Source organism: Patagioenas fasciata, chromosome 11 (genome assembly GCF_037038585.1).
Source record: "Patagioenas fasciata isolate bPatFas1 chromosome 11, bPatFas1.hap1, whole genome shotgun sequence".
NCBI classification, from domain to species: domain Eukaryota; kingdom Metazoa; phylum Chordata; class Aves; order Columbiformes; family Columbidae; genus Patagioenas; species Patagioenas fasciata.
In genome coordinates, this window is record NC_092530.1 from 24,019,941 (window position 1) to 24,044,627 (window position 24,687).

A 24,687-nucleotide genomic window follows, 5' to 3' on the forward strand; every position below is an offset into this window, starting at 1 on the left:
TGACAGAATGAACCTCTGTCAGTGCGAGTAGGCTGGCAGACCCCAAATAGTTTTCGGTGACATTTGAAAAATGCTGATTCATTTATTCATACATGTGTGACAGCAAGATCTTGCATTAGACCTTTAAATAGCACAGAACTATGCACCATTGTGACTCCAAATAGAAGGGATATAAGGCACAGGGACCTGTCTGTGCAGCAACCTGTAATCCTAAGGGCGAGGTTTCATCTTTCCTGTCTTTGACTAGATGCCTAACTTTGAGATGATGTGGTTGGTACATCAACCTAAGCCAGATGTCTAAAATCACCGAGAAAAATCACATTCTGGAGGTGCTAGACTGTCTGTCGGCTTTAAACAGAGTCCAGATTATTAACTGCAACGAGGTATTTAATTCTGGCGGGCTAAAGTTAGCTGAGATATATTTTATACAAATTACATACAAACTCTTGTTACCAACGTAGCTCACAAGGAGTAGTTTAGATAGTGTGTACTTGTCAGAAAACAATGACTGAAAGTTGTTTTGACTACATTATTTCATTCTAATGCAGCAGAACACGGTAAGAGTGAGACTATACAAGCACATGGTACTTCTGCACAATTTGTATAATGATGATGATTATGGTACTGGTAGCATCTGGGAGAAAGAGAGCAATTGGCAGAGAGTGGGAAGAAGTACCAGCAAATAAACTAAAACAATGATCTAATATCACCAGGAAAAAAAAAGAACCAAATTTGACCCAAGGATTGCAATTGCAAATATACATTAATAGCATTTGTTGGTGGATGTAACAAAACATAATTTAATCTCAAGTGCACTTGAGAAATTAGAAATGCTTCTCTTTTGTTGCTTTTTGACATGACAGAGGTCTGGATAAGTGTTTGGTTTTAATGTAAATTAACAAGCTTAGTATGTCTGCAATTTGTCTACAAATAGTCTTAATCTGTTTCATTTCCTTCAGTACTGTCACCCTCCATCTTATCCTCTTCGAAATACTCCAAGGGGAAAAGAATTGTCAGGGCACAGAAATTATTTAAATTTCATTTTAAAATCTGATCTTGGTTTCTTAGACCATCTTGTAACCAGGCTAACCATCTCAAAGAGTAAATAGAGAATTAATCAAGCTTGTGCTTTCATGTTCGCAAAATTCCAGGAGTTTATAGCATACACAGCAAAGAGGTTAAAACCACAATATTATAAAACTATGTTAAAATGACCTTTGCTTTGGTTTCTGGAGAAAGGCTGGATAAATGAGCAGGGTACATGAGCATTCATTTTGTCAAGTACTTCCCTAAGTGCAGCTAATTAGAACCACTTCTATTCAAAGATAGCAGGAGTTATACAGAAAAAGGCTTAAAAATAAATGGAACTTGTTGTCCAGTCCAAAAATATTTAGATTACCTTTGGTGTAATTTTTCAAAGATTTTTCATTACTGATATTCTAGAAATGAAACAGAAATCTGTTCTAAAATTTAAACCACTGCTTCCTCTCAACTTACTCAAGCCTACTTTAGCTCTCAAGACATTAAGATCCATTTTGCAGTTAAAAATATATATAAATATATATATTAAGGAGGTCCACTGGAATTCTCCAACTTTGGCAGGGCCTATCTCAGTCTCTGCATCCTTGGGGCTCAAATAACTTTTTGTCACAGACAAAAATATTGTGTAGTGAACATAAAATGTTTTTTACTGTATCATTAATCCCAAAGCACTAATATGGACTCATAGTCTTTTATTGCTATGCAACTTCTGTGAATGTGTGTGTATGCATAAAGGGAAAGGAGGGGATAAATAACAGATGGTTATTACAAATGTTACTTTGCTGTATACATTTCATTTGCAGATTCTGCTCTTACACATGAACCCTTTCACCTATCAGACTGTATAACACAAGGGTTTACACAATATGAAGTAATTTTTGGCAATTGCTGCTCAGTCTTTCGTTGTTGCCAGATCTTTGGTGGTATAAGCTGAATGCCTGTCTAGTATACAACTAGCACAAGGTCCTCATTATACTGAAATTTAATCCTTGGAGCCAACAGGCTCTACATCCAATGTAAACCCAGACTCTCTCCCTTGCCTTTTGAGTGAACAACAGTTTATTACATGGCGCTGTACAAAGCTGCCATAATTGGAAATAAAATTACTTACATACACATTCAGACCCACTGTCAATAAATAGATAAATTAATGGAATAAATTTCAGAAGTTAAATATACTTGAATATATGCATTTGTGCCATATGGGAGTATTGACAAATGGCAAAGAAGTCTACATAGGGCTGTTATGACATACTGAATATCAAAGACTGCATGAAGTTTGCACATTGCTACATGAGGATGAGCCTGGACATTCTGAGTCCCCTGAGCATACATCTGAGCATCTCCTTCCAGTACCATGTTTATTTGGCATTCATTATGCTCTATGAAATGAAGAAATGTTCTTCTCATTTTGAAAATGGGGGCAAAGAGGGATGGAAGATATTGCCAAAATGTGAGCTCACCTTTGTGTTATTTAATCTTTGAAAGTCAGGAACTGAGAGCAACCAGAAAGTAAAGCCAAACCGGCTGAGAAGAAATACATTGGATGGATCTGTAAGTTGGACTGGAAGCTGATGCATCCATCCAGTCAGGAATCACAGGAATGTTTTTCTTGTCAGGGCAGGAAACCCAGTTAGCTTGGAAAGTATCTTCTAATAGAAAATTCAGGAAAGTAGTCCTAACCAAATGTGCCAGTGCATCGAGACACAAGGTATTTTCAATTAGCTTCTCCTTACTTTCAAAACTGTTCCACTCTCTATACCAAAATACTTATTTGATCACAGGACCTGAGAGAATGACTTTGCAAAAGAGTGGTTTAGATGCACCTTTGCATCTCCTTTGTGCCAGGAGAAATTACATGGCTCCAGAGCGAGATGACCACTGCCAGTTTGAAGGTCTATATTTTAGTTTTAGCTTCTCTAAGGTCCTTTTTGGGTCCAAGACCGTGTATTTATCTGTCCAAAGGCTCAAAAAGAAACCTGTAGTTGAACCAGCAGCTTAAATCTCTCAGAAAAAATTACCATGCTGTCAGTGCTCAAGAGTCACTTTATTGTCAAAAGGCATCGTCTCTACTAGTTTTTCTTGGTTTGGAACATAAAACTGCAACATACATTTGTGAAACTCTGTAATTAAATAATAATTGCTATGACAATAATAACAAATGTATATCTGAGATCTGTAAAATTTAAAAGCGTAGTTTAGTGTGAAATACATTTTTCTAGGGAAACAATGATGACATATTCTATATAATTCTATGAACAATTTCTACTCTATTAAGGATCTGTAATTCGGAATACACTCTGGTTTCACTGTTTCTCTAGCAGGACCCAAAGGAGCTATTAAAATATAGGCAGTGAGCAAGCATTAAGTGTAAGTCACAAATCTTGACTAAATCCTAATATGGCTATTGACAGAATATTAAACTCAAAATGAATCTTCTGTTCCACTGTGTATTAATAGCTCTTTGAAAATGCATATACTTTAATTTTGCCAAACCAGCATAGAAATAATAAGAAAGAATGAAATTACTGCACAGCATCATAAAAAGTTTAAGTAATCATGAAAATGTGAAAACCCTCTGTTTTATTCCAAATCATTATGGCAATTGTTGTGAGAATTAATGGTGTCTTATATGATTGCAGCAGTGATTGCCAACTTAGGAATGATTGTACCTGAAATAAACTACAATATTTTACAGCAAGCCATGGAAGAAATTAAATTAGAACAAAAAAAGCTGGGAGTGAGACATAAAACCATGGCCTGTGAATTTACACCTTATTGTGTTAAATCTGCAGTTTTGACATGGTTTCCAACTGAGTCATCCTACACAACATCAGCTGTCATTTTTTCCTAAGCGAGTGCCTGGGCTATCTCGTAGATCTAATTGTGAGCAAGGTTTGCCATGGGACTCATTACATAGGGAAACATATCCCCAAGTTAATGAATCTCAATTAGAAGTAATTCGTGCCATTTCCTCAAAATAAAAATCACATAGGAAAATCACTAGTTAAAGTAGATTCATGACTGTAGTGCATTATGGAGGCATGGGTGGATGCGTGCAAATTTTGTGTTCCTAAATTTTAGGTGATGGGCAGGAAACATCTACATCCTATGTCTTGTGACCAGAAGATCTCTCAGGTTCTCTATGTGTGTATTCATGAAAGCTCTTCCTGGAGGTTCAGCAATGTGACAGAGTTTTGACATAAAAAACTCAGTGCTGTGAACTGGGAGAGGCATCCCGATAAAACCTGAGTTTAAAACTCAAAACCGGGTCTAAACATCAGTGTTGCTAATCCAGCAGACTCAGTGTGCTTCCTTGATTCACTCCAACTACATGCATGCAACACAGTACAAATAATGACATAAGAATAGTTTGAAAGTTGAGACAGTGCTAGATGAAACGAGCAGAAAACATTCAGCAGCTGATCCGCTTTTCTTTTTCCAAATGTAGCATTTCCAGTGACAGAAAATTAGGCTGAATTTCAGAACGAGGGAAAGATTCCCCAAACACCTAAGTTTTGAATAACGCTGTCTTTGAATTAAACAGCAATACTGTTTCCTCTGAGAAAACACTTTGAAAATTATGAGCTTTGAGTTAGCATATACCAAAAGAAGGGTTGAATTGCAGCTGTTTCCAGAGCTCAGCATATACTTTCAACCTGTTCTCGGTTTCCTTTTCTATTAAAAATGTAAGAGACTCTTCCTCTGTGCTAGAAAGCTGGAAAAAATGCAGTAGCCTGTAAAAATCTTACTCTGCAAGGTTTAAAAGATCGCTTTAGTAAAGCATTTGATTTTGAAAGTTAAGGCTCTGCCGCTTCCACAAGGTTTTTCGCAGCTCCCACATGGAATATAATCTTGTTTCAGGTTTAAAAAAGATATAAATCTCTTGACAGTGATGCCTCTGACTTCCAGTAGGACTCCTTCGTGGTTATTTCAGGATGGCAACCGATGTGTTGCTGGCCCCTGATGAGTGAAGACACTCAGGAGGTGTTTGGGATGTGCTGGGGCTCAGCAGACTCAGTAATATCATCTGGTACCCAGCTTGTGTCAGGGCAGCACAGGCAGGGTTTTTCTTCACTCTTACAGCTGATGATGGCTTGGATGTTGAGGTTCTTTCTTTAATACACAAATGTAATTGCAATGGAAAAGTACTTTATTTGGGTGACAAGTCCCACAGCGCAGCAGTGTTAACATTTTGCAGGCCATGTGGAGTGAGATGGGAGAAATCAAAGGAACAGTTCTGGAGATGGTACTAGTGTCTTTTTTTTTTTTTTGTCTGTGATAGAAAACATTTCATTAATAACTATGAGATATATTAATGATGAGGTCATACATGTAATCTTACAGCTGTGTTGATGACACTTTCTAACCTGGCCAAATGTGATCAGGATAATAAATATTAAAAGAAATAAAATTACAAACAGCTTTCCTTTGGTATAGGGCCTGAATAAGTGTGCAGAAAAACAAGCAAGAAGGAGCTGAGGATCAGCACCGTACCATCCTTGTTTGCGCCATGTTCTGATCTGCTGGGTCCTGCTGATGGAAGCTGCGAGGAGCTCAGTGATTCATCCTGTAGGTGGCTGCCTGTCACAGATGGGTGAAGCGCTTTCTATATATAGCTTGTGCATGGCTTCATAGCACACTTGAGGATGGCCTGGAATGAAAGGTGCTCTCAAAAAACCCTGGGTAAATAATTATTTTATTATTACAGCAAGGTGCTAGCAGCTGACAATTTCAAGAATTGGTTCAACATTCCTATTGCAAATGCCAGCAGGGTTGACTCAGCTGTTTATACTTCTGTAGCAGAGATATTAAATTCTATGAAACTGATTTTATTTCAGGTGAGATTTTTGGGAGATGGGAGAAAGGCCAGCCTGTCCTTTGCAGATGTGGGAGAGCCCAGTGCTGCTGGCACGAGGCAGAGAGTGACAATTGCAGCTCATGGCTGTGGCACGAAGAAGTTCAGCACCGCAGTGCAATGACTCACTGGTTAGACATCACCCAGGGTGATGAAATCCCCATTTCTGGCCCCTGTTCTGCTATAGGCACTGTGCAACTCACGAGCACTAAATTCAAACAGGGACACGGATGCTCTCACATGTGACTTGAGCTGTCTGAGTCTTGGAGCGGTATCTAATTCCCAGTGTTAGGTGCAGTGTGTACCTGTACAATGAAGATGTGATCCCCTCACATCTGGCTTACCTAGATAACAAGGAAATCCTGCTACTCCTCTCTGGTGTGAGAAGTTAATCAGAGTCTCAGGAAATCATCACTTGCAAGGTTCCACAGCTTTTCCAGAAGGAGAGGTCTTGGCTTCTTTCTAAAATGAGGCAGCAACCTTATGACAGGAGGACAATCCCCTTATGTGGTAACCTTAGGTTTAGAGCACTTATCCAAAACCATGCAATGTGAGTTCAGTTTCTTCCTCTGAACATACTCAACCTTCATTTTTGAAATGCCTTGATCGGGTCACTAACTTCTGTTATCCCTCATCTAAAGTCACACACGACAAAAACTACCCACTGAAGTAATAAAATTTTGCTTTTCCTCAGTGAATCATAATTGCATCAATGGCTACGTGCATTTAAAGCAATGTTTCCCAAGAGGACCTACAATTTGTATTTTGGAAAACTACTGAGAAGCAGCATGACAAACTTCAGAAGTATGTTTATTAGGTTCAAAACCAGGTAACTTACCCTTGATGGTCTGTTTACTTTCTCCACCACTACCCCCCTCTTTCCCTGGCACAAATAATGTATCAGTACTTTGGGTTGCTTTGTCTGTTTTGTTTTTATTCTCCTAACACTTAGAGAAAAATTGAGATGTTGTTAATTTCTTACAGTGGCAGCTAAGACAAGCACAATTAAGCAGTTTACTTTCTAGGGCTTACTCACTGAATTCTTCAAGACATTCCTATCCAGCTGATGCAGCTGAGGGCCATGCTATTGATTCCTGGCTGACAGCAAACAGATGGCCTGTCAGCAGAATTATTCATACTTTTAGTAGGGTACATCATTAATGAAGCCAAACATGAGCTTTTTAGCTCCCCGGTATTAAAAAAGTGATGCAGTATACTGTAGTTTATTAGATCCCATGTGTCATTCAAAGAAACCAGTTATGCTGAATCTGTGACAAGGAGAAAAAAAAAAATCAGCCTTCTCCAGCAATGTGGGTTAATGGTGCCCTTTCCTCTTTCTAACAAATTTTATTTTTCCACAGGTATGTAATTGCTAAAATACTGCTTTGTATCTCCAGTAGTAGTAGTATCTCCAGTATCTGGACATATGCCAATGTTAGGCATCAAGGGATACAGAAAAGCCCGCGACAGCTAGAAATACCAATCAGTAGGTCTTTTTAGCTTTGCATCGTCTTATTTATTCTTGCTGCATCTAGAAAAGTCTATTCATTGGGGGACAACAGAAAATTGCAGTGGAGTGTTGTGTGTAAAAATTCAGATTTCAAATCACTTGGCTATAGTTTAAATACCAAATGAAACAATAAGAGTTAGTTAAAGGATCAAATCTCACTCACTTTACTCTCACAAGCAGTTCCTTTGCAACTAAGCCAGCTATGTAACAGGTGGTCTATTGCTTCTTGTTTGTTTCCTAGAACTGAATTTCCCCAGGGCAGTGACCTGTGAGCTCCAGTTCACTAATACAAAAAGGTGTCTTGCTTCATAGTCATTTAGTAATTCTGCATGTGGCAAAAGAGTAATAAACCAGTCCAAAATTCTAAACAATGAAAGAGGATTTTAGAATAAAAAAAATACAGATCAATAATGTGATGCTTAATCTTAAGAGGTATATCTGTGAGCATAGCAACAGCACCATGGGCAATATTCTTAAATGCTGTGTTGCTGTGTGCGTAGTTTGTTGCTCTTTGTATATGTTTTTCTATGTAATATTTGTACTTTTAAAAGAAATTTCTTACCCCTGTAGTCATCTTTATAATTGCTTGATAGTTTTGTTCAGTAGAATGTTAGAAACATTTCTTGCCTGCTGCCACTTTTGATTAGTGAAGTTCTCTATGGGAGGGGATTGTGATGTCTGAAGGCTAAAGTGGTTGCATTCAATGGTTTTGTTTGAGAAGTTGTGTTTTTTAATAAATGATTGTCATTTAAGAAAGCTCAAAGTGTATGGAAAAGTATTAAAGTATTGTTCCTAGGGTGTATTATTGTACTTTTTTTTTTTCTTTCTTGTTCACCATTTGCTATTCTTCTATTCTTTCTTTCTCAATTACTATTGATGTTCAGGATGCCTGTCAGCTGATAGCTTTTTATAAGCTGTTCTGCAAGTTGAACACAAATAACATGACAGCTTGCAAGCTCCTTGTTGTCATGGTGTTCTTACTTCGCTCTGGGCAATGCCATATAAAGAATATTACATCTCAACTCCTATTTGCATCAACCAAATATTTAACATTAACACAATAATATCAGAATGGCAGGATGTTTATGACATTACCAACACCAAGAAGGCAGAATAAAATTATGTTCTGTTTCCACCCACACATTTTCACCCACTCCCAGGATCTGTACTACTGTGGCTACAGAATTGTTGATTGCTGTGGAGGTAAGTTGATTTCAGGTTCTAGGCCCAATTATGAAATTTAATTTCAAAGGTCTTTCTGACTGCATTTTCAGGCATTGATTAAATGAGATATAACACAGGGAATGTCACCCTATACGGTACTCTTTGAACTGTCTTCCAGCAGTTAACTCTGAGGATGTCTTAATTTCATAAGTTCTGTGCAACATCCACAGTTGACAAAGCTCCGAAGAATTGCAGCATTGACCAAAAGCAGGTGAACAATAGTTTATATAAGAACATTACCAAAATTATGGATCACAGAGATTTCCTGCACCAGGAAATACCTCTCCATGCGAATAACCTTCCTGCAGTTCAGGATTGATTTTAGCTTATCTTACTCACTTTGGAAATGGACTAACCTAAATAATAACAGGAGTTTTTTAAGCAAAAAGAAGTAGTATTTCAAAGTGAAACTCTCTGATGAGATTGGATTGTAAACTTGCATATAATAACTGTAGCCACAGCTCTCACCATGTAGCTGGCTCCAAGTTTGTAATAGATCATTTTGAAGGAAACATCTTTCAGTGCTGTAATGCTGGTAGTAGGACATAGGCAGCAGCCTGTGTGGACACCTTTGATACGTTGCTGTATGGCCCTTCTGCAGCTTTGCAAACTTAACTCATGTTACTAACTGCAGGTTTTTGTCAGCAGCTTTCCTCAATTCACCTGTAGTAGGAATCTTTGGGAACATGAAGAATAACCTTACTGGAAGCCTTGAGGCTGTCAAACAATACAGCAGGCTTCATCCCAAAAACTAGGAAAATGCAATACACAAAAGGCTGGAAGAAAGACCTTTAGAGATGGTCTGGACAGTAGAGCAACTGGTGTGGTGATTCCTCCAAAACACCAATAAGAAAGTTCCTGTGAAGGATACCACTTTTCATTCTAAAGCATTTTGGGGAAATCTAATCTGACCAGTGTAATGAAACGCAGCAGAGATGTGGTGATGCTGAGAACCAGTGAGCAGCTGGTGTCGATAAACTTCAGAAATCTATTCTGCAGATAGATAGGCAAGGACAGTTCTTCCTGATAACATTAGCATGATTGCCTGAGGAAACCGAACTTAATAAATTTCACAGCTACATGGCTGCATTTCCATGGTAGAAAAGGGAAGAAAAAGGGTTAGGTGCATGTGAATTATCCTGGTTTCCTCACATACGTTGTAGAAGAAGATTTTTGTGTATTTTTCAACTCAGACGTGGTGAGGGGCATTAATGTCACTGTGGCTAGAGGTCAGGCTTTAACGCTGAGACAGAGTGGAGACAAACATAACCAGCCAGGTTTAAAATTGACTTTATGTAAAAATAAAGGTATTGTTTCTTCCTGCAATTTAAAGGTAATATTTTGTCTTTCACTACTCATGAAATCTTTTGCACCCCTTGAAATATTCACAGAAAAACTCTGCTTTTTTCTTTTTCTTTTATTCTTTGTGCTTCTCCGATAGTTTATGACACAATGGGGCACAATGGCTTCATGTGGATCTAGCTGGTTTTTGCACACTCTTTCTCACTTTTCCTGGACAGCCTCTCCACCTGTTTATTTCAGTAGTGTTCTTCCTTGTAGGAAGAAAGTAAATAAAGATTTAATGATGCAATTTGCTTAAATTAAGTTGCCCCAAAATAATTCCATTCCCCAAAATAATGTTGATTACTTATCACTTTACTATGAAGATGGAGAGCAACATTTTCTTCCAAAGATCCATATTCCTGGAAACATAAAAGAAAGCAGAAATTAATAAATAATGCATGTACAGCTGCCTTAAGGCCAGCTAATGAACAGATCAATAATGGCATATTCTGTATTCTTATAGCATATTCAAAAATGAAAGACCACCAGACAAATTAGATCAAGTTTTGTAATTTCGTTAATTTGCATTCATATTGCAGTTTATTTTATTCCCAAGAATTGTCACATGTTTAGGCCCTTGTCCCTACCCCATCTTCAGAGCAAGTTTTAATGCATACATGACCACATCCTGCTGGTATGAAGAGAACAGAAAAACTCTTTAAAAAGTCTTATGTGAGGTGTATTTACATGTTGTCCCCTGTACTGCCCACCCCTATGAAAAACAGTTGCTTCTTTTCACTCCCTTTCACAAGAAAAGAAGCAGATGAAAGTAATTTGACCATTTCACAGCTTCTGTAAAATACTTGGCATGCAACTACTTAAAGTGAGGCTGAGCAGCACTTCTGAATCCACATGTTCAGTTGAAATTATGTGCTCTTTGGACTTGACCTGCAGATAAACCTTCGTATTTGAACTCTGAATCATGTCTTCAAAGTGAATAAGAAGTTTCGTACTAGATCACTATCAAGATTTTTTTCTCTGAATGTTGGTCTGACACTTTAGTCAACTTCAAAATGAAAGATAAATGAAAAATAAACTCAACTTTCATGTTGACTGTGATTTTCTAGTTCCTGGCAAATGGAAAGGTTTATTTCTGGAGCTCCACCAGTGAAGAATTTTGGTCCAGTGGGACACACGGTGCTATTCTAAAATACCTTGAAAACTAGAAATGCACCTTTAAGAATCTGTATGTGTGACCCAGCTTTTAATGAGTATTGGTTGGAAAGGCAAGAGCATGAAATACTATTCAATTAAGTGTGTGTTATATTTTTATAATATGGTATAATGTAAGGTCAAATGCTTATAGATTCTTTTTTGACACTGAATTATGCCATCTATAGTGTTCAAACAGAAAAAAACATGGTTAGAGTACTAGCTTTCTTCAGTCTGTTTAACAAAAGCAGATAAATAAAATAACTGTTTTTTTAGAGAGCCCCTAGGGACACGTTATTGTGGGTTAACCCCTGGAGGCAGTTAAGCCCCACGCAGCCGCTCACGCATTCCCCCACAGTGAGATGGAGAGGTACTGGAAGTGCAAAACTGAGAAAACTCATGGGTTGAGATAAAGACAGTTTAACAGGCAAAGCAAAAGCTGCATGTGCAAGCAAGGCAAAATAAGGAACTAATTTGTAAATAGTTAAAAGATTAGGAAGTTCATTGTGGTTCCTTAAATGCTTTTGACAAAACCCTGTACTTTAAAGGAAAACTGAAGTCTAGTGCCATTCCTGGGGAACGTCTTGTTGGCAGAAACATTTTTATGAGAGGACATATTTGCACTTTGCTCATTTAGCAAGGATGTATAAATTACTTTATACCTGAGTCAGGGGAATATAGGAGTTTTGAACGTTTCAGCTGGACAGCATTAAGTAAGACTGAGAATTGTATTAAGTGCTGGGGCAAGTAATCTGTCAGGAAGAGGAAAGAGAAAAGAGCAGTGAAGAAGGCAAGTAATCGTCAAGTCCTTTTCAGTAGCCTGCTCTAATGGAAGAGCAATGGTGCTATGAAGCTGTTATGACAGATCCTCATGCCTCTTGGGATGCTGCAGCACTACAGGTGACCTTAAACTGATCTGAAAACATTGATTTCTTGCAGTGCTAACCCAGATGGCAGGTGTCACCAGCCTGGCAGAAAAATTACTAGAAATGAAGGACTTGGTGTGGACTGCAGAGGAGGAGTTGGGCAGCAAAATACAGGACTCATTTGGCTCTGTTTGAAAAGACGTCTTTGAGTAGTGTCCTCTGCAGAAACACTACACTAGGAAGCTTGGATTTCACATTCCCAGAATTTAAAAAAAATCTATACAGTTATTAGAACAAGTTGAAGTCTGAACGACAACAACAAAAACGCATCAGTTAGTAAGTTCTTGTTCAGCTCAACATCTCAAATGGCAAGCATCAGCTGAGTGAATTGGGCTTTATTCCCATGCTAGAAACATCCTTTGAAATCGTAGTTCAATTAGTCTGGTTTACATTAAAAAATAATGATACTAAAACAGATAATCTTTTCAGAAACTGCTTTATAGAAGCTTACTTTAAAAACAGTTATTTTGACTGGGAAGACTTTCTTATTTGTGTTCAGAATTTCCAGACTCTGGCAGCTCTGAACATCTGATTCAAAGAGCCAAGAGACATATGTGCAGTTTGAGGTGTTCATTAAATCAGAGTATTGTGCAAGCAGAGGTGATCTTTCAGAATATATAGCATAGGTCCTAACTTTCTAAGACAGGAGGACCAAGAATACACAGCAGGACATCTTCATTTTTTCCTGTTGTATATAGAAGCTTTGAACGTCAGATTATTTTATTAATGGTAGCCTTCCTCCTCTGGAAGGTAATGTGTGATAGAATCAGCACATAATGCAAATAATTTCAATAATTAATTATACCCACTTAGATATGTTCTCTTTGTTTGAATTTCTTTATTTCAGTTTTGCTAGCTTCAGGTCCCAGACATCAGATTCCTCTATGCTTTCATCAAATTGATTAAAGAATCATCTGTTTGTGAAAATACTAATCATTGAATATGGTGGATTCATAAAACATTTGCTAAAAAGCTGCCTATACCAAATGAACTCATATTTCACTTAGTTCTTTGAAGCATTTCATCTCTTCTAAAGCCTTGCAGTCTTACAGTTAAATAACTATTGATAATGAGTAATCTTTTCTACTTTATACAAAGCTCATTCTTGAGATTCCTCAATGAGTCCAAACCATCACCAGGGCTACCCTGCTCTACATCTTCGAATATTTTCTAATTGTCTTTTTCATTCCATAAAGAGCTACACATGCCTCCAAAGGACACTTTCTTAATATAATCTCAGAGTAGGTCCATCAATTTTGCGCTTGCATAAGTGGGTTCATTTCCCATTCCACTGCACTTTGCCAAAGTCATTTTTAAAATGCATCACCCCGTTCACTTAATTAAATTCCCACTGTATTTGTTTCCTTTATCTCTTCCTGAAATAAAAATCCATCCCATCTTTAACCTCTTCCTTAACTGCCTTATAAATTCACAATGCATCATACCAGTGAGTGATACATACTTAAGGAAATACGATCACAGATATTCTTTGATGTATTCATGTTATTGATTGGTTACACTTCTTCGTTCAGTATTATTTGAATGTGAACCTGTAAATGCCTTCTAAAAGAATCCTTCCTTTTTCCTGTTATGTTTTCACATAGAGGACTTGCACAGCATGGTCCGCAAAGGTGGGCTGGTACACTGAATTAAGTTGATAGTGACCAGTAAAGGTCAATCAGCATGTTTCTGTAGCAAAACATCAAGATTCTCTTTCATTTATGATCCAGCTGTCAAATGAATTCAGTCTAGATGTGCGTCTGAATGCTCAAGGCACATTCGATGTCAAAATCTAAGATGAGCATGCAGAGAAAACATTTTCACAAGAATGTGAATATAAAAATATTCTGACATTTATTCTGGGTTTTGAGAGTTTATGACAAAAGTCATCAACCCGGAGATTAAGGATTAAACGGCTCAGAGCTGTTATAGAATCAAAAGTAGCATTTTGCACAGTTCTGTCCTCAGCAAAGAGTGAGCGCGGTGCTGATGTCAAGCAACAAAAAAGCTGACCCATTTGCTTGGACTTTTTCTGTTGTCTACATAAGCTATAGGCTGTCTGGTATATGGATACCATTGTATTTTCCCATCATTAACAGAAACCCGGTGTCACAGGTCGATCACCTTTCCATACTTACAGAATCGCAGGGTTGTACCCCTAGCGCGTTGTGGAGGTTCAGAGAGGTGTAGTGTGACCATGGTCTCTTAAGCCACGTGTGTCTAACCTGGTTTTCTACCAGAAATCATCAATATTCTAATCAACACAGTCACAGTTGGGTTTTGTTTGCTTTCCAAATAGAATTGGTAACACATTACTCAAGATCTAATAATATTGGACTACAAATTATGTAAAACTAGGTAATTTGTTCGGAATGATAAAGTAAATTTGTCAAAACCTTTCGTGCCACCCAAACAGAAATTTGCCTATGAGGATTTATTAGGTTTATATTGGTTTACCTTCACATTTAATGCTGTTTCACAACAAATTGCTGATACAGCTCCAGTAGTGCTCAGTACTGAACATTTCTGAGGAAATTACTAAATGGCTTCTTTTTCAGTTTGAATAAAACCTCCCAGAAACATATATTTGTAAATATTCTCAATGCCCTTCATTGATATTATGATGGTCTAGATTATTTAGAAGGATGTAAATGCTCTGGTTTGCATAATTTCCACAAGACTATTGAATATTTGTAGTCTTGAAACATTTTTGTACAACGATAAATAAGATGATGTAAAATTGTGAATATTTTCTTTCTCTATAGCAAATATGAGAAATTTAATGTGGCCAGACAGATTCAAATCTCCAAAAAGGTATATTTTTGAACTTTTGGCAAAGAGAAGATGAAATTATTTTGGGACAAAGTTTTGGTTGACATGAAAATAGCTGTTTAAAATTCCATGCACACTCAGGGTTACATCTGTGCTTATGATTGCAGTATCAAGATGTAAAAGAGAAAATGTGAAAGAATTAAAAATACATTTTAAAAGTATTGAGAATACATAATAATGTCTGAGTAGCACATATAAATAGGTAGTGAAACTGTGGATTGGTTAAACCACAACAGGATTGATTCACAAATGACGTGTGTGTCTTTCTAATAGCAAGAGATCTAAGAAACCCAGTCACTCATGTTCCGTATCACCTGTTTCTCCAGTCAATATTGACCCTGCCAAACCTCCAGGGTCTGTTACATATTCATTAGTAATAGCAATCTTTATGGTCTAGTCAGCTCAAAATGTTTCCTTCTTGTCTGCAGAGTGACACGAGACTTCTCAGGATGTGCCAGTTCTCAGAACACTGAACACACCACTCCACAGATATACAATAAAGGTAAAAGTGGAACAGGATCCCATGAAGAACTTGTTCAACTTTGCTCTTAGCAGAACTCTGCCATCCTAAATCCACCATGTACTCTAGGTGTTAGATTCATTATTGATGTTTTAGATGACAGAAAAAAGCACTTTTAATTTGATGATGATAACAAGCTGGGAGGGATGGCAAGCACTTTAGAGGCCAGGAATGAAATTTGAAGTGATGTGATGAAATCAGAAAAATAATAAGTAATTCAATGGCATTAAATACAAAGTGACACACAGCTACAAGACAGACAGAATAACAGAAATTACTCTACAGAAGATGGTCTGAGAGTTAATGGACCAAAAATGGAACACACGTCCACAGGGCCATAATGTACCGGGAGATGTGTGCAGGTGCACTGTACATAAGATACCTGAAGTCCCTGTAATAGTGGTGTGGCTCAGCTGGAGTATTAGATCAGATTTGGGCACTACGCAATAGCTGGATCAACTGAAGGACATCCAGAAAAGAGCAAGAAACAATGAAACTTTTCCAGCAAAACCTATGAAGAAAGCTGGAAAGTACTGAATGTATTTAGCTGAGAGAATATCAAGGGGAGAAACGAGTAAGGACTTCAGATGACAACCGATGTCATCAAAAGGTTAGCAAAGAGAGCAAAGCACTAATGTATTCTCCAGTACAATAAGTAATGGATTTAAGTTGCCACAGGGGAGATTTAACCTGCGCATTAAGAACATGCTGAATGGCAAGAGAGTTTAAGTGCTAAAACACAACTGTCGAGAGAAGCTGGGGATTCTGCATCACCGGGCTATTTTAAAAACAGGTTAGGCAAATGGCTGTCAAACATTATTTAGATAAAGCTGAATCTGTCTAGGATTAGCAAAGGAAATCAGTGATCTCCTAAGGTCACATCGTCCCTACTCTTATGGTTCTGCATCCTCCTTCTGATTTTCTTAACAACTATAAAACACAGACTACTTATTATAGGTTGCATGTATTGAGCTGAACACTGAGCCAAATTACACTGATTTTAACATAGCCTGATGGAATGTTATCACCAAACACCACTGAGTCAATAATACAGACAAATCCTTGAATGTAATGTCTGGGTTTTATTCAGAGAGGGAAAAAGCTTTGGTCAAGAGATAGTTACCCCTACTTTTATTTAAGAAATACACAAGATCTATGGTGATTGTTGAAATGTAGTTCAGCAGCTTTAAATATAACAGATTTGTGATTCTCTTTTGCCTCTCACTACATTTAAGAGACAGTAAAAGACTGCTAAAAATAATGAGTTTACCTCATAAAAGGTAGGCGTTAAAATAATAAGCTAGAGGCCATAAAAACAAATGTCCCTTGGAGATTTTATCCATCTGGACTAGATAGAATATATAGCTACTGTGGTTATTTTGCAAACAATGTTAGCAACATTCTCCTAAAGTTTTCACATTGAACCTTAAAATCCACAACACGTACCTTTTCTGTTCCAAAGATTCCCAGACTTCAGACTCACATCTAAAACTCACAGATGGCCTTGCACTGTAATGGACCAAACCAAATCACTGACTCAGGGAAATATTTAAGCAACAGTTAAATCTATCTTTATTCAGCAAAACCTTAATATGTGCTTAACTTTAAAAGTATTCACATTTAAAACAAAATCCATGACTTTCACATACGCTCAGAAGTACATCTATTTAAATTCTTACTATAAATATGAAAGAGGCCCCTGAAAGAGAACAAACTGTACATAACCTGAAATGTAGGATTACTTGGGAGCTAGAATGCAAAGCTACATACAGGTGTCAAGGTCAGACTCTGGCATAAAACAGTCTTAGCCATTAGCATTGCGAAGCGCTGGTTCTTACTCTCAAGCACAGTGGTTATGTCCGTATCAAATTTGAATGGAAACACATTATGTAGCTTTTCAAGGAAATAAAGCCTGGCTGATTCCATCAATATGAGAAGAACAATTTTAGATTATCATATCTTTTTTTAGTTGCTCAGCACATAATATTCACAGCTTACTTTGAAATTACTTTGTCGTACTTTAATGTGGTTGATCTAACTCCTAAAGCCCTAATCCAAAGTTGTAATTGATAGGCATCACATAACATTTACAGCAGAAAATTAAAAATCTATACAGCATCCACGAGCAATGTAGCTTTCTCAATGAATGAGATGTGTTTGAAATGAGCTGCTGTTATGGATAAAGAATAAATAAGTTAATTACGAAGAAAGAGCTATCACTTCATGGCTATCTTCTTAAACAACTTGGTACTCTGCAGCAGTCAGCAGAGATCTGGAATGACAAGTACGTTCCCAGAGCAAGGGAGGCTGGGAGCATTATGCTCAGTGCTGAAGGTACAACAGGTGCCGTAGTAAACAAACATAGTATCTATCAAAAAAACCCAAACCCTTTATGTGATAATACCAAATATGCAATGATACAATCACCTCAGTGACATCCCCAAAACGGTAGATTATTGAACAATACACATACTATGGAGTTAATTTTTCTCTTCAGTCCTCTTTTCCAGTGTAGAAAGACCAATACAACATTAGGAATTTCCTTTAATTCATAAAAAGGTGCTGAGGAAAAGAGATGTCCAAAGCAATATTTACTCTAAAACACAACTCTTTTTGCTTTGTTTGTAAGACCTTTGGTCCTCCTATTCTTCTCTATATTCTTCTGTTTTAAATTTGTCAAAAGCATTATAGAGATGAAGAATGACAGATTTTTAAAAAATATAAATTTTATGCAAAAGAAAGATACAAAGTAAAGACAGCAGTAGTAATATTCTGATTTTTAGAATCTTCTCAGGACTTAATATTTGGTTCATGGAATAAGTCAGCCTTCCAATTGCTATTTGAGTACTTGAAACCATCTCGATCAGAATATGTGTTATTTCCATTCAGCTATTGTTTAGTGCAGTAAATCTCTTGGTACCTGTGGCTTCATTTGTAAAATCCCACAAGGTATACATTTCAGCATTTGAGAAAGCCTGGAATTTCTTAAGTCATAATGACGCTGAAAAGTTTTCATTCTACCTTACTTGTAAGCACCAATGGGACTCCCAAAAAAAGCTACTTCTTCCTCCAGCATCCTCTGCAGGGCCTGAGCCTCTCCGCATGTTTCATGCCTCTTAACTACAGATGCAAACAAATAGGAGAGATGTGTTTTCCCCATAAGTCAACCAGTCGAGTAGTCTGAGTACCACAGTGTCTGGTGAGGGTAATACTGTATCTTCTTCCTTCTTTTTGAGTCACTAAACTTCCTGAAATGCATATTTCTCAATCTCTCCCCTGTTGAAGTTGGTCTTTCAGCATAAAATAGTATATTTTTGCATTATGAATTAGAATTTTAGCCTACCAAACCAGCAGGTGAAAGAATTGTTCTTACTCATTTTTATCCAATGAATATTTATGCATTGTATTCAAAGTAGAACAGCAGCTTGTACAGCAAAGGCTGAAGTAACTCCACCCCTTCAAATCCCATAATGAAGTGTTCAGACATTCTCCTTAAAGCTGTGAATCTTGGACTTAAACCCTTGCTCTTTGTCAGCTGGACAATATCCATCTAATCAACATCTTCCATATTTCAGATGAGTAATTCAGCCCCTAAACTCTTGGACATAAGTGAAGAAATTCAACTCCAAATAGATTTTTCTTCTGAACATGACTGGAGAATTCATAGGAACAGACCAAAAGAGTTCCTTCACTCAAGGTTGAGGTAGACTTTGCAGAGGTTGCACAGCCTAGAAGGGTTCTCTGTGATCTGTGTTGTGTGCCTGCCCTAGATGGATCACATCTGCCAACCTTCTCAATGTGTTTTAAGTTGCCACGAAACTGCCTTTAAGAGGAATGACAGGATAAGTATCTCCTGCTACATATACTGAAGGCAACTAGTGATGTTGATCTTATCTAATGTCCCTCTGCTTCAGTGGTCACTAATGAAGAAATATAGGAGGAAGAAATTTCTATCATACTTCAATGTTTGAAGGAGCTGATAGTGTGAACAGATATTTCTCCTTGAGAAGGCTAAAACCTATATGTGCTTTTTACCAGCTGTCCGTGTAAAGTTTTAAGATAATGGTGTCACAGACTATCAGTCTTTTAATCTGTCATTGAACGGGATTATAAATAGGCTGTAAGCAAGCATGTTAATTTTAAATAAAACATAAACCTATCTTTAATCATCTAAGTTGTAACCAAATTTAAATTTGATTGCATTTTCTTACACCTTTTACTCTTCTGGATCTGATTAGTATCAGAATGAGAAATGACAAAGTATTTAAACAAAACATAAGTGAATATTTCAGAAGCCAAAGAGAAGAGGAGAAACTCCTATTCCTTAGCATCCTGCCTTGTTGTGCAGATAATAAATCTACAATTAGGTCAAGGCATTTCAGATAAATATGATTTTCTGAATTTAGTGATTACTTATGTAAACCATAGAGCCTCAGTCAAGTGATGAATCTGAGAATATCACACGTTCTATTTCCAAGGTTTTTCAAATTATTTGCTGCTGACTCTATTTTCTGCCAAATCTATCACCGTTTTGTTTATGAATCATTCATAAGCCATTCCTAAGTTGCACAAATGCATTTACTATCAAGAACTGTTTGCCAGGTAGCCTGGGTATATAATTTTCTTTCCATGCTTTCCTTGTCTTTGACCATTTACTATGGGACTAGTGATTTTTCATGATTTCTGACATATTTGGTCATCTAAATCACATAGAGTTATTTCTTCTTTTCGACAGTGTGACTGAGGTTTTCGGGGGTGGGAGAGGAGGGAAGATAAAAGAAATATATGAGAAATACAAATGAGAAAAAGCCTCTGGGATCATAGAATCTGCCATCGTGGAATAAACTATCTGGCATATAGTCCAATACTTTGCATCTGAGAGTTGTCAGTACTGGATCCTTCAAAAGAAGGCAGAAGAAATCCGTACCAACAGAGGGAACGTAATCAGATGACTCACATAGATCTTTGTGTGAACTCTGCCAGTTAGAGATTGATGAACATCTTCAAGTAGAAGTCAAGATGCTTTCTTTTGCTGTCATCATTATTAATTCTGTCTGTGGATATTCTTGATACTTTTGCATATGTCAATTTGTTTTCAATTTGAATTTTTTTGTTTCCAAATAACAGGTAACAAATACAGCTTTTTTGGCACAAATGTTTAGTCCAACAGTCATTTACAAAACGTTCAGAATCAATACATTCAGCAACACAGAAAAGGTGTCAAAATGACTACAAGTGTGTCTAAAAGTACTAGGAAAATATACTTGGTATTTCTAGTCATGAAACAGAATTTTTGGTCTCTTAACTAGCAGCAACAGTATGAATAAAAAAGCCTCTCGGATAATAGGAGAAATCCTCAGAAACTAAGGAGGTTTGGGGTTGTTGTTGTTTTTAGCAAGAACAAAAGTGTTTTCTTATGAGCAGCTCTAAGTTTATAGTGGATTGTTTCTGAGAAAGAATTAACACAGAGACAAGGTTTGATTACATGTTGCTTGTCTTTCAGCATGTGGTCTTTTACCATAGAAATTGCGAAAGGCTCTTGATCTTACATTCCTAATAATTTGAGTAAAAGCATTTGCATTAAGATGTACTGTGATTCTTATTCCCTCCTACTTTTAGCTATACAAAAAATTAGGCATTTGATCAAAACACAGTTATTTAGGCTACAGCTTGAGACAATGCAGAGAGATGGGCTTATTTTAGAGTCCACCTGAAAATAACAGTTGAAAACTGAAATGAATCACTCCTGTCTCAGGCATCTATCTTAGATATATTATACAACCTACTTGCATCTTTTCCTGTGTTAATGAGCCAAATTTTGTGACCTGCTAAGTACCCTCAAGATTCCTGCGCAGACTGTAGGAGTTAAGAGCACACGACTCTACCCAGGAGCAGCTCAGTCCCTCTCAGAACAAAGCTTTAAGGAACAGAATTCTCTTTTAATAATAATCTGGCAACAGCTTATTGAAAAGTGGAAAAAACTGGGAGATAGGTGTTTCTATATTTCCATTAGTATCACTGATCAAAGATACATAAAATTCAGCATTAAGTTCTTTTGAACTCTCATTCCCAGGAAGCACAGTTCAGAACAATGCCCCTCTGTCTTATCAGAAGGTTTTACAATAAGACCCTTATTAGATTGCAATTGATTCGCAGCAATGTATTCATTTCTAGTCAAATTAGAAGAACCTTTACTGTAGTGCCACAGTTCATGCTGATACAATTAATGTGACGTGTGAGCATTTCTATTATGAAAATCCTTTCTTCCCTGCTTTGGTTTATAGCTCAAACATAAAGAACTCACATGGCACTGGAATTTGTCATGTGAAGTCTAAGCCCAGGCAATAGTGTTATTCTTTGAAACAAATAATAGTAGAAAAACAATTTTACTGTTTTCCCCATGCAGGAATATAATGAGGAGGGAGAAGCTGAAAATGTACCACTGGAACTCACCACTTGCCCCATCAGATTGGCATTCTTTAATTGCAGATGATCAAGTAATAAATGTGAGGACCAGGAAAATAGGTAATCTGTTTTGTCTTCACTGTCTTCATTGCGCCTGATACAAGGATATGAACTAAAGACATGACCCCATATAGTTCCCATTCTTTTCATGCATCCTTGATTTCAAAGAGTGAACACAGAAAACAGTTACATGGAAATGCAGCCATATCCTGATGTTGTACAGACTGTGTGTGCTCACAACACAGCCAGGAACGATCTGCCCCACAGGGAGCACCAATGGATAAGTGAGAAAAGAAGTTGAGTGTGATATAAAGTCGGGTTAACAGAAATAAACTGGGAAAAAGTCATGAAACTGCAGGTGTCCAGATAAAGAATAGACTAAAGCATATCTTTTATTGTCCGCATCTAGTTTTTATCCTGGATTCATGCTTTGGGCTATATTTTTAACTCAGTGTTAACGGAAGTTGCACAAAGCTCAGTGCTTTGCAGAGAGAATGCACTCCTGTATCTTCTTTGTGGGCTTAGCGATGTATGCACTATGCTATACAGTATAGATTTACTAATACAAGAGAAATAGTGAGAACAGCATCAAGGTTAAAGTTGCCATTTCTCCATTTGTCTCCTAGTTTTAAAGCAAGCTGTCAATTTTACCTTGAGAAATGCACTCATTGTTCCTTGAGCGCTGAACGTTGTTATAAGTCAACGTTGCTGCTGAAAGCCCTCCATATACCAACAAAACCGTGTTGATGTGGATGCTCAGGGAACTGATCCCAGTTACAACTCACCTGGTAAAATAAACAAGCGTTGGTTCCCAAACTTGAGGTGGTTTTTTTTGCATTACTACATGGCTGGCACTTGTTTAAACAAAAGGTAGAGGCTGGAATGAACTAACGGTAGATAAGATTTCCTCCTTTGGCATCACTGAAAGACTTGGTTAACTTAAAATGTTCTCCTGTGTTTAAGACAGTTTCCAGAACCTGCTTCCTACACAGCTTCAACTTATGCTTTGCCTACAGAACACAGCAGTGCACAAATTGGAAAAAGGCACTCCTGACACAGCAATCACTTTTACTTGTAGCATGTTTGTTCCAGCTAGTAGTTGCAACCACTCTTTCTCTTGCACAACTGCCAGAAGAATGCCTGATTTGCTTAAAAATGCTTTTGAATGGAAGGTGCTGATTTATGCTGAGGACTTTTGTTTCAACAAATGCGGTTCCTCTTCCCTCCACCCTACATCCCTAAATATCAATTTTTACTTCTATTCTACCTCTCATTTGCCTTAGATAGAAGAGTTTGAGGGATGAGGGAAATTAAAAACCAACTGATCAGTCATTACTAACTCAGATCATCTCTGGGATGATTCAGGAAGGGTCACTGGAAATGTGCTCAAGACAGAGCAGGTTCTTAACTAGAGCTGTCACCAAGAAAACGTGTGGGTACTTCATTTACCAAGCTATCGCCTTTCTGTGAACTTTCTTGTATAGATCTTTGCTGTTCTAAGTCTATTCAGTCTAGTTATTTGGATACCGCTTAATACTGAAAGACTTGCTCTTCTTTGGGAAATCTTCTGAAATACCAGAATTCCCATTAGAAAGGTCAAAAAATCCTTATAGAATTGTATTAAAAAGTTTGTTTTGGGAAAATGGAAATAATTTTCTAACACAAAATGGTACTAGCATTGCATTAAGGTATCAGGATAGTCTCAGGAATCTCCTGGAGTTGAGAGACCTTTGTTGTTCCTCTGTCCTCCATTTCTACTGCAAAAGCATTTCCTGAATACAAAAGCCAAAAGTGTAATTTGACCAGGACAGACTAATTTAAGCATTAAATATTAGAATGGCCTGAGTAACAAACTTCAGTATCATGGGGTATGTACAAAGGAACAGTAATTGATTTAGTGCGGGAATGGTGTCCATAATCAAAAGGAAAGCAGGCAACTTGGTGTACTCTTCAGCCAAGCAGTAGCTGAAAACAATCTTGCAACAAGCTATATGTATATATATATATATGTATGTATATACACACACGTATTTTTTAATTCCCACTGGGCTTATCTTTCACACAAAAGTTGAACTGCATTTTCCAAACTACCAGACATCACCTGTGCGAGTATGGATTTTTCTAAGAAAAAGGGTCTCTGTAGAACTTAACGTACACACTCTTGGAGACAGTTTGGGATTCAATCCAGAAATAATTACTGATGATGGAAAGCTTGCTATCTATTCTAGCAGGAGCTGGATTGTTCTCTTAGGACTAACTCTTGCCACAACTGTGGTAGATATTGTATAAGGTCTGTTGACATATATTCAACCCTGTATCCTGATTATTAAAAAAAAAAAATCATTGTAATCAAATAGAGATTGCAGCTCTTTTCAAGTTTCTTGCAATTTCGCACCTAGCATTCAGAGTACCAAACATGAGTTCCACTGAGATGCGGTGAATTAAATTATGGATAATCTTTATATAACAACTTCAGCCACATAGATTTATAGGAATACCCAAAACTGTACATACTGTTCAGTCTTGAAAGAAAATAAAAAAAAAAAACGATGTGAAAAGCCTTGAATGTTGTCATATAACATTGAAGTGATTTGACTTTATGACTATCTCCTATTTATTTTTCAGTCGGAACATCTCAGCCAAACTATTTGAAGCTGATCTGTTTTTTTTCCATCATCTTACGTGTGGAAAAATTATCAGTAAAGTGAATCCTTTTGTCATCTTCTACACAGATTTAAGTACTTACTAGAGAAAGAACTGTATTCCACTTCCATTATTAAAGTCTAGTGTTTTTTTCCAATACACAATTCAATTG

The 24,687-nt window shown here is 37.2% G+C and overlaps 1 long non-coding RNA gene across 3 annotated transcripts in view; it reads left to right on the forward strand.

Annotated features, from left to right (window-relative positions):
* Positions 1–24,687, forward strand: part of LOC139828859 (uncharacterized) — a 327,266-nt gene that overhangs the window by 263,735 nt on the left and 38,844 nt on the right. For all 3 annotated transcript variants that reach the window (XR_011740908.1, XR_011740907.1, XR_011740909.1), the window contains exon 2: positions 15,316–15,389. This is a non-coding gene — a long non-coding RNA (uncharacterized lncRNA). The remainder of the gene's footprint in view (positions 1–15,315; positions 15,390–24,687) is intronic.